This window comes from Cryptomeria japonica, chromosome 3, assembly GCF_030272615.1.
Source record: "Cryptomeria japonica chromosome 3, Sugi_1.0, whole genome shotgun sequence".
NCBI classification, from domain to species: Eukaryota; Viridiplantae; Streptophyta; class Pinopsida; order Cupressales; family Cupressaceae; genus Cryptomeria; species Cryptomeria japonica.
In genome coordinates, this window is record NC_081407.1 from 108946493 (window position 1) to 108958745 (window position 12253).

Below are 12253 nucleotides of genomic sequence, written 5' to 3' on the forward strand. Positions count from 1 at the left end.
TCCCCGAATGTTACTCAAAATGAAATAATATTTTTTTCTACACCTAAATGGATGTGTAAAAAATGTTCCTGCACAAATGTGGTTCTTTATTCCACATTTGCTTAAACCTACTAGTAAACCCTTGCAAGTTGAAGAAACGTGATCAACTCTTCCCCATATGAATGCAAGAATATTAATTTCCTTTGATGAAGGGGTTCAAATCCTAGAAATTATAGAATGTTCCATAGAGGAAAAAGAAATTAGATGTCAAATTGAAGTCCTAGGGGGTCTAATATTCTACTTTATTTTCAAATTTGATGGCCACCAAAAGAGTAAATGCTCTAATATTCTTAATAGTAGAAAATTTCAAAACCCTAATCCTCCTTAAGCAACCTTTAATGACTTCACTCAAAAATTCTCAGAGGAAATTCCCCAAGGCCAATTTGAGCCTATGCCCTCAGAAGAGGGTTTATCCAAAGGCAACTTGGTGACCTTACCTATGGAGGTTTTTGAATCTATTAATGAAGATATGACCTTAAACTCTTGTTCTAAGGACAATGAGTGTTCTAACTTGAGTGAGAATGAATTTAAAAAGGACAAATTTGACAACTTGGAAAATTTTGAAAACCTAAATGGGGTAAAACAACCCCAAGAGGTTCCCCATAAGAAGAATGTTCAAGAGTTGGTTTTGAATAAGATAAAATAATAGATAAAAGAAAGGCATAAAAATATGAACATACCCTCAAACCTATTAGATACTTCCAATTTAGTACATTCTAAAGCAATACCATTTGAATGTGAACTTCAAAATCAGTAATTTGCCATCAATTGTATCAATCCTTTATTCCAATATGTGGGAAAGAATGTGCGAAAATAAAAACTAGAAGGATTTAAAGAAAAGAAAAATTGTGAGCGGGACAAATGGTTTCCAAAAAGCTGGGAAGAAAGGGAAAGGGGATAATATCTATGATTATTTTGAGAGATTGTACAAAAATAGAAAAGACAAAAACTTGACTCAAATAAGATGTGAATTTAAACTACATTAGTTGGAATGATTGGGGCCTAGAATCCCCAAGCAAAAAAATAATTTGAGATTCATTTGGAAGGAGTATGTTCCTTTCTACACTAATCATGATAGAGGTAAAGGGGGGTGGCTATTCTTACAAGTAATATATGGAACAAGTTCATCGGGGCTTTTGGTTGCTCCTCATGCAATAGATGTATCTAGATAGAAATGGAAAAAAATGAGAATAAGTTTAGAATTTGTTATATGTATGCTTCTAATGACTATGAGAAAAACATTGAACTTTGGCAATGGATAACTTCTTCCCTCCCAAGAATCCCTTGGATCATTGGGGGTGATTTTAATATGACTAAAAATAAAGAGGATAAGCTTTGAGGCAACACACGAATATGGAAAGGAAATTAGTAGTTTTTTTGGGCAAGAATGAAATTGATGCTAAAATTGTTTGATCATCTCAAAGGCAAGAAGAAAGACAATAAAACATTTGGTACACATGGTGCAATAATCAAGGGGAGGAAAAAGAGTTTATTGCAGATTGGATAGATTTTATGTTCAAAGGGACACTTTTTTCTTTGATAATGATAGTAACACCAATAGTGTTCAAGTAGAACCAATACCACCTTCTAATCATTGTCCAATTAAGGCTAAAATTTTGTTTACGACCAATGGACGTGATAACAATAAAAGAAAATGAGGATTATAGAAACTTAACATTGGTCTTTTGAAATAGGATGATTGTCTGGTTGGTATTCTTACTCTGAGGAACATTATAAGATCTTTGATTGATAAGGAACAAGAAAGGGATTATTGGAATGGTCTAACAGACAACTTGCAAAAGCTACAAGTACTATTGGTAAAAATAAACAATATAAAAGAAGAATGTAGACTTCAAGGTGAACTTCTAAGAGCATAAAAAGATGTTCATATGGATCCAATCAACGAAATTTTGATTTAGGACATCAAATTCATACAACATAATCCAAGGAAATTTTAGACTAAAAGAGCCCAAGGGGCTAGGATCATATCTAAGGCTAATTGGAGTAAAGATGGTGATAAAGCAACTAAATAATTCTTTAATATGTTGAGAACCAAACATGCGGTGGAAGCAATAAGGCCTATCAGGTATGAGGATCAATGGCTTCATAATAATGAGGATATTAAGAGAGTGTTTATGAGCTTTTAAATTCATTTTTTTCTATAGAAAATGACAATGTTGAATGCCATAAAACCCAAAGGTTGTGCAAAAAGTTAATTCCCAACAAGTTTAGTGAAAAAATGGCTAATGAGGTGGGTAAGGATATCTCAAGAGAAGAAATATCATTTTAGAATGGAAAATCACCCTAATCTAATGGGATCCCAGTAGAGTTTTATAAGGCTAACCTAGCGTGGGTGGTGGATGATTTACTTGAATTTTATATGGAATCCATTAGAAAGGGTTCTTTGGGGAATAAAATAAATAGAGGTATCATAAAAATGATTCCTAGGGATGGAGACAAAAGCAATGTAAATAATTGGAGGTCGATTACTTTAATAAATGTCTCCGACAAAGTAGAAGTATCATTTCAAGGAGATTAATCTATCTCCTACATTTTTATAACCTAAAGAGGATAAGAAGTAAGATATCATTAAACTACCCCTAAAGACTAATAAGGTTGAACTAGAAGATCATGAGGGACTTAAAGAGAGGAGAAGATATATCATTCAAATATTTTCAATGAGGATGTAAGAGGTCTATCCCATAAATGAAACAACCAAAGAAGTATACTCCTCTTGATTGGAAATATTTTTCTATTATTACTAATACATAGAGCCTAGACTATGGAGGTAATGAGTATGGGTGATTCTAAGTCTTAGAAAGTCGCTACAGATGATGAGATGGTTGTATTGAAGAAAAATGACACATGAGTTTTATTAGCTTTACCTAATGAATGGACTCTAGTTAGTTGTAAATGTGTATTCAAAAGGGGGATTGGTTTATATGGTAGTGTTAAGAAGTACTTGAGGTAGGGTATGTTGCAAAAGGCTATTACTACGTTGAGGGGGATACATTTTGGTGATATTTTTTTTAGTTGATAAGATTAAATGTATCAATTTTTTGTTATATATAGCAACAAATTATAATTTGAAGATATAACACATAGATATGAGGACAATGTTCCTACTTTGTGACTTGAATGAAGAAATATACATGAAACACCTAGAGTACTACATAAAATGAGATAAATAAAATTTGAATTGTAAGTTAAAAAATCTTTGTATGATATCAATTAATCTCCTAGGATGTGGTACCGAAGTTTGATTCTTTTGTGTTTTGTTTTAGATTTCTAAGATCTAAATTAGATCATTACATTTATCAAAAGATTTATGGTAATCAATTCTATCATATTATATGTTGACAATCTATTGTTTTCAATAATCTAGTAAAGATGTGATTTTTTATTTGAAGTATTTTCTTTCAACATAGTTTGAGATGAAAGACTTGGGGGTTATCAAATATATTTTGGGTATGGAGATCATACGAGATAGAGAAAACAAAAAAAAAATGGCTAGACTAGAGCAAGTGTACAAACAATGTTGGAGAGATTCAAGATGACAACTTATAAAACAAAAGTACCTTTTTATTTTGGTGGGGACTAAGTTATCTATGAGTGGTTTCCATCTACACCTAGTGAGATGGAGAACATGGGTTGAGTACGTTATGTTAGTGCTAGTGGGAGTTTGATGTACATTATGATCTATGAAAAATACAAATATTACCAAGTAATAGGAAATCTTAATTGTTTCATGACTAATCTTGGATGAGTTAATTGGGATGTAGTGAAGTGGGTCTTTACATATTTTTGAGGTACCTCTAAGTAGTCTATTTATTATCATTGTAATTCTTCAAGAGTATGACACTCATTATATATTCATGAAGTTTTAGATTCATATTGGGTAAGTGATCATGGTAGTAGAAAGTCCATCAATTATTATATTTTCACTTTATTGAATGGTGTTGTCAATTGGATGAGAAGTACGAAGATGAGAAAATGTTAGGTTTTCATCACTTTGTGCAATATAAAGGTTGAGTACATGGTAGCTACTAATGAGTATAAGGAATCCATTTATCTTAAGAGATTGTGTTCATATGTAGGCTAAGTTAGGGAGTTATTAGAGTGTTATGTGGTAGTAAAAGGGTCATATATCTAGCAAATAACCTAGCCTTTCATATGAGGATCAAGCACATTCATGTCCAAAGCCATTTTATTTGTGACATGAGAGAGTATGAGAGAGTATGAGAGGGTGATGCTTTTTTAAATGTTTCATATGGATTGACAAACCTCATATGCAAAAAATTTAGATGGAAAAACTAGCCTATGGGCCTCATGTAAGGAAGTCAAGTAGCGGAACAAATTCATACACTAACCTTGAGAGGAGAGTAATGCAAAAAATTTCACAGATCATCACAACAGTTATAGAAAATAGAAATAGATGTAATAACATTCAAACCATAACATAGTGATTTACGTGGGGAAAACCCTTTCGGAAGAAAAACCCCACGCTCCAAAAGCCGTCCAATATATTATTCTACAATCAAAATAGATTACAATATACTTGCAGAGAAATCTCTTCACAGGAGTACCACTAATCAGAGATTCAAAGGTAACTCAATAGCTATAAGACTTTTACACCCAACCTCTATCTCACGCACCTCATATATAGGAGATACAACATAAGAAACCATCAAACGGTATTACAAAACCATGGGCTAAAACCACCCAATAAGGTGTAGTCAGCCTTATCGCCCTTATAGATTCCCTATGGCGTGTCCCTCTCTTTTTACAACTCATTTATGTGTCTGGTGTATTTTATATTTCCTATTTCAAGAGTACAAACTTTTAGAGGCCATATCTTGAGAATAGTGTGTCCTATTGACGAATCGTTTGAAGCATTGGAAAGCTCGCTAAATGCTCTATTGCCTTGTATACTACCACGTAATTTATGCCCACTTTTTTAGGTCATTTTAGGGCCTCAAAAGTCCTCAAAGTCAAATTTAAACCTTTCATTGGACCCCTCCAAAATGAAAAATTTAATATCTTCAAAACTAGTTGTGATCTTGTGATGTAACTTTATCAGAATGCTTATCTAGCCAACCAAAAGCTTTTGGGAGAATTTTGCACCATTTCGTGCTCAAATGAAAACAAACTATAAATAGTAACTTCATGTAAATGCAAGGTTGAGACACCATTTTCCCAACAAATATCCCACTTGTCGAACACCTTGCAAGAGCAAAGGAAGTATCAACACAATGAATCAATTGTTAGGGGCCATGAGGCCCATAGACTCTGAGCACCATCTGAACTTATCTGTGCTCACAACCTTAGTTAAATAATCTACAACATTCATCAAATTTTCTACCTTAACCAGCTTCACCCTGCCATCTTCGACCATATCTCTAACAAAATGATACTGAACATCAATGTGTTTGGTCTGTGCATGAAATATCGGGTTCTTAACTAGGCAGATCGCACTCTGACTGTCACAATAAACTATAACGACTCCTTGTTTTATTCCAATGTTTGAACACAGTCTCTTAAGCCAAATGGCCTCATTACAAGCATGAGTAGCCACCATATACTCTGCTTCAGTAGTGGACAAAGCAACCACAACCTATCGCTTACTCATCCAACTAATTGCACCACCAATAAAGTAAACACATAAGCACTGGTGGATCTTCTGCTATCAATATCACCTACCAAGTCTGAATCCACATAACCATGAATATCAAGGGAAATCACGTCTCCAATTGAATTACCATGATAACACAAAGAATACTCTGAGGTACCCTTCAAATATCTGAAGACACTTTTGACTACATCCCAATGAACTCTACCAAGATTAGACATATATCTAGACAAAACTCCCACTGCTTGGGCAATATTTGGTCTAGTGCAGACCATAACATATATCAAACTTCCAACTGCACTTTGGTAAGGCACTCTGCTCATGTCTTCCATCTCCGATGGGGATGTAGGACAATCTACAACAGATAATTTCGTTCCAACTGTAAAAGGAACACACAGTGGTTTACAATCTTTCATGTTGAACCTCAGTAACATTGAATTCACATACTTACTCTAGCCTAGCCATAGCTTTCTGTTCACTCTATCTCTTCTAATTTCCATCCCAATAATGTGTTTCGCTGCACCAAGATCTTTCATTTCAAACTTAGTAGCGAGCTGAGACTTTAGTTCTGAAATCATACCTTTCCCTTAACCAATGAATAACATATCATTAACATACAATGCAATGTACAAGAAATGATCACCATCAGTTTTATAATAAACACAGTGATCTGATTTAGAACGCTCAAATCCCAAACTCAACACATATGTATCAAATTTCTAGTACCACATCCTAGGACTCTGTTTGAGGCCATATAGGGATTTCTTTAATTTACAGACCAAATTACTTTTACCTTTCACCACATAGTGCTCTGGTTATGTCATATAAATATCCTCCTCCAAATCACCATGAAGAAAAGAAGGTTTCACATCCATTTTCTCAACTTCTAAATCATAAGCAGTAGCAATAGAAAGCAAAAATCTAATGGATTTCATTTTGGCAGCAAGAGAAAATATCTCACCATAATCAACACCCTCAACCCAAGAGTAGCCTTTTGAAACCAACCTTGCTTTGTACTTCTCAATGCTTCCATCTGAACCAATCTTTTTCTTGACCACCCATTTGCAACCAACATGCTTCCGTCCTTCAGGCAATGGTACAAGATCCCATGTATCGTTCTTTTTCAAAGCTGTCATTTCTTCTTCCGTAGAAATCTTTTGGGATTCTGAATCACTCATACCTAATGCCTCTTCTACATATTTTGGTTCATCCACATTAGTATTCAAAGAAAAAATACATCTCCAATCATCAGGTGAATACCTTTCAGGTGGTTGTCTATGTCTTGTAGACCTTCGAACAATCTGAGTTGGAGGTACTTCCTCCTCTTCTGAAGATTCAAAGCTAGACAAGCTCTCCTCAACTTCTTGCCTATCTAGGGGTCTCGATTCAACTCTTTCAAGTGTAGAAGGAAATTGAATCACATCTTCCTTTTTAGTCTGTTCTGGCTACAATGTAACAGAAGGAAAACTTATTTCTCTAAAAATAACACTTCTACTATGATTTCCCTTTTGTGCAACAAGGTCCCAAAGCTTTTATTCTTTCACACCATAATTGTACCCGATGAAGATGCATTTCATAGCCTTGTTCTCCAACTTTTTCCGCTTCTCCTTGGCACATGTGCATATGCCTCACAACCAAAAACTCTAAGATTTCTCAATGAAGGTTTGTAACCCGACCATGCTTCGATAGGCATTTTATCAACAAGGGCTTATGTAGGAGACCTGTTAATTAGGTAGCAAACAGTGGCAACAACTTCAGCCCAAAAATTTTGTTCTATACCAACACCATTAGCATACTCACAACCTTCTCCATCAGTGTCCTATTCATTCTTTCTGCAACTCCATTCTATTGTGGAGAATATGGAGTTGTCTTATGTCTATTAATGCCATAGTCTTTACATAATCTATCAAAATCATTAGAGCAAAATTCACCACCATTATTAGTCCTCAAACATTTAATTTTCTTTCCAGTCTGCAACTCAACCATTGCTTTAAACTTTTTAAATCGGCTAAAAACTTCATATTTACTCTTTATAAAATATACCCATGTCCTTTTACTAAAATAATCAATAAATGAAACATAATATGTGGATTTTCCAATCGAAGGAACATCTACAGGACCAAGCACATCAAAATGAATAAGATCCAAAACACCACAAGTTTTATGAGAACTCAAGTAAAATTGAACGCGGTTTTATTTTCCATAAATGCAATGCTCATAGAAATCAAAGTCAAGATTACAATCATTCAGACCTTCAATAAGGTTTTTATTTTTCAAGGTCCTTAGACCCTTTTCTCCAATGTGGCCAAGCCTCTAGTGCCATAACATAGTCTTCTCTGTAGGTAACTTTTCTTCAGAAGAAAGAGCACTCTTAGGTACCCAAAAGCCATTTCCATCTCCTGAAGGTGAAACCCTCAAATCTTCCACAGATTTACTTTTTATAGAAGTGTTATTACACTCAATAGTGTATGCGTCTAGCTTATACAAAGTGTCGAACCTAACACCTCTATAAATTACCATAGCACCCGTAATCATCTTACATCATGCTTCATAAAAGACTACCTGCACACCCACATCTATTAGTATGCTCACAGATAATAGATTTCGTTTTAAACCAAGGATATGAAGCACACCAGTAATCCTTTTTATTCTACCATTAGAAAACCTGATTCTAATTTTACTTTGACCAACAATGTCTCAATGTGAATCATCACCCAAGTACACCTTACCTCCATTAAATTCTTCATATTCAGAAAACCAATCTCTATTGGTAGTCATATGAAAATATGCACCTGATTCAATTAACCAGGCATCATTACCTGCATGAGTCGCCAAAGCTGCAATAAATACATCACCATCTTCCTTCTCAGACTCAGAATTAAAATCAATCTTCTTCTTTTTCTTCTTCTTTTTTTCTTTGCAGTCCTTATGGATGTGACCTAGTTTACCATAATTCCAACAACTGACTGTGGACTTTCCAGGAGATTTCGATCTCCCTCTCGATTTGAACTTATCACGCTTCTCATTCTTCTTGCCTTTCTCTTTAGGTCTTCCACAAACAGTTAGGGATTCCTTCAAACTGTGGGATACCTTCCTTCACATCTCTTCACCAAGTAGGACACCTACCACATCTTCAAAATTCAAAACAACAAAAGTATTGATAGCCATTGTAGTCACATAAATCTGTCCACTTGATTAAATGAATACTTAGTATTTATTTGATTATTTAACCATCAATTAATAATTAATTAAATTAATATTTAATTAATTCATCTTAACCCTATTCTCCTATTAATTAAATAAATTATTCAATTTATTTGATTTAATTCACTTAACCAAATTCAGACCATTAATTAAATAAATAAATCATATTTATTTAATTAAATCTTCTCTCACATTTAAATAAATTAATATTTATTTAAATCCCCCAAAATCCCACCTCTCACATTTAAATAAATAAATCATTTATTTAAATCACCTTTATCCTCCACCCACTTGTATTTTCCTACAAATGCAAGTTGCACAATTATTTTAAATAAATAATTTATTTAAATCACCTTTATCCTCCACCCACTTGTATTTTCCTACAAAAGAAAGTTGCACAACTATTTTAAATAAATTATTTATTTAAAATCCTATTTATCCTCACCCACTTGAAACCTTTAATGGTTTCCCTTAAAGTAGTCAAACTTGATGGCTTTAAAGTCTTCAAACTTGATGGCTTCCTTCTATAGTCTTCTTAAAGACTTTAATGGTTTTCCTTAAAGTCTTCAAGCCTTTAATGGTTTCCCTCAAAGTCTTCAAGCATTTTAAATGCTTTATCTTCTTTTTCTCATTTAAATAAATTAATATTTATTTAAATATTTATCCAAATTCAACTTACACCATTTAATTGAAATAAATGATTTTATTTTAATTGAAAATACCAAAATTTCTCCCACTTGCATTTTCCTACAAAATCCACTTGTATGCCTAAACCCCTTCTAGATTCTTCTAAACCCTTCCTAATTAGCCTAATCCATCCCCTAAATATTGTCACATTCCTAAGCAAATTGGAGTCACTTCTCAAAGACTCCAAAGTCTTTGAAAAGCAATTAATGCTTTGTGTGTTCAACAAATTAACCCTCAAAGTCTTGGATAACCTTTGAAAGCTTCCAACCTTCAACCACTTAATCCCCAAAGTCTCCAATAACCATTAATGGTTAATTCAACCCTCCCACATGGTTAAAACATTTGTTTTGACTCAACCTCTACCCAACCTAAAGGTCTCATCAGGCCATTAATGCTTTGACCATGATTATCTCTTAAACATTTGCACAAAGGTTTATCCTTGGATTAACTCCTAATCCAATGGGTAATCTTAATTTAGACTTGACCCTTACCTTCTAGATAACCATGAGGTCTTCTCAGGCCTTTAATGCCTCCAACCTCTTCTCTCAACCCAATCCTATGTTGAAACTTGTCACCATTTTATTGGTGCCAATTGTGCACATGGATCCCCAACTTTCAATCCTAACCCTTGTTAAGATTGCTCAATCTTAACCCTTCATTTCCCTATTTCTTCTATAAATAGAACCCTTCTCCTCAAGCAAAAGAGAAGCATTTTAGAGTATTGTTGTTATACTGGCATTAGCATAGAGCTTTTTCATAGCATCACTATCTACTCTTGCATAGTATTTTCTTACCATATTCAACCATCTTGAATCTCCATATGGCATCCATGGCTAGTGCTAAAAGCTGAGAGCTACACTCGTTTGGGACTTGGAGAGGAGAGGAACAAGGGAGGAGCAACTATGAGCATCTTGATTAGCTATTTCATTTTATGTTTATATGCTTTCTATTTCATGCTTAATATCTCTCTTGATATGCCTGTTTAGGATAATCTTTTGTTGCTAACACTAACGTTTGTTTCTTGTGCTCTTGTGTGTGTTGCCATCAAACAGATTTTCTAATCCTTTTTGCAGAGCATCAGCCATAACAAGAGAATCCCACGAACCAGGCAAAGAACAAAGCAAGATCTGGCATTTCTCCTCTTTGTTCATCTTAACACCGACATATACTAATTGAGCCACCAACATATTGAATGCTTCCAAGTGGTCTGCAACTCGTCCACCCTCTTCCATCTTCAAGGAATACAATTTCTTCCTCAAGAAAATCTTATTTAATAAAGATTTCGCTTGATACATTTCACCAAGCTTAGTCCATAGCTTCTTTGTTGTGTTTTCTTCGTGGACATTGATCAAAACAAAGTCTGCCAGGAACAGTCTAATTAGACCCTTGGCTTTTCGGTCCATAACATCATACTGAGCCGCCACAGTAGGATTTGAAGGCCTTTGGACATTCACATCAACAACATCCCATAGATCTCAATCTATTAGCAGATCTCCCATCTTCAGCTTCCACATCTCAAAATTTGTTCCATTAAATTTCTCCACCTCTATTTTCCTTGACGAACTTGCCATCTGAAAATTCCCACAACAAGATCAAAAAGTGTCTTCTGCAAAAGCTCCCACTCAAATATGGATTAGTTCAAAAAATCCAACAACCCACAAGTGAAACCAAAGGTGATCAAGCTCTGATACCACTTGTAAGAAAATCAAGTAGCAGAACAACTTCCTACACTAACCTTGAGAAGAGGGTAATGCAAAATTTTTTACAGATCATCACAACAGTTACTAAAAATAGAAATAGATATAATAGCATTCAAACCATAACACAGTGATTTACGTGGGGAAAACCCTTTCGGGAGAAAAAACCCACACTCCAAAAGCTGCCCAATTTATTATTCCGCAATCAAAATAGATTACAATATACTTGCAGAGCAAACTCTTCACAAGAGTACCACTAATAAGAGATTCAGAGGTAACTCAATAGCTATAGGACTCTTACCCCCAACCTCTATCTCATGCACCTCATATATAGGAGCTACAACACAAGAAACCATCAAACGGTATTACAAAACCATGGGCTAAAACCACCCAATAAGGTGTAGCCTACCTTATCTCCCTTCTAGATGCTCTATGATGTGTCCCTCCCTTTTACAGCTCGTTTATGTATCCAATGTGTTTTATATTTCCTATTTCAGGAGTACAAACTTTCAGAGGCCATATCTTGAGAACTGTGTGTCCTATTGACAAACCGTTTGAAGCACCGGAAAGCTCGCGAAGCACTTTATTGCCTCATAAACTACTATTCCATTTACATCCACTTTTCAGGGCATTTTGGGGCCTCTAAAGTCCCCAAAATCAAATTTAAACCTTTCATTGGACCCCTCCAAAACGAAAAAATTTAATATCTTCAAAACTAGTGATCTTGCGTCGTAACTTTACTGGAATGCTTATCTAGCCAGCCAGAAGCTTCGGGGAGAATTTCGTACCATTTCGTTCTCAAATGAAAACTTACTATAAATAGTAACCTGATGTAAATGCAAGGTTGAGACACCATTTTCCGAACACCTCACATCCCCAAATTATTTAGAGTTCCCATTTTTCTCTTGTAAGGTGTTCGATAAGTAGGAGATTATCAAGAAAGGTATCTCAACCTTGTATTTCTAATATTCTTATTTGTTTATTATTTTGGCCTCAT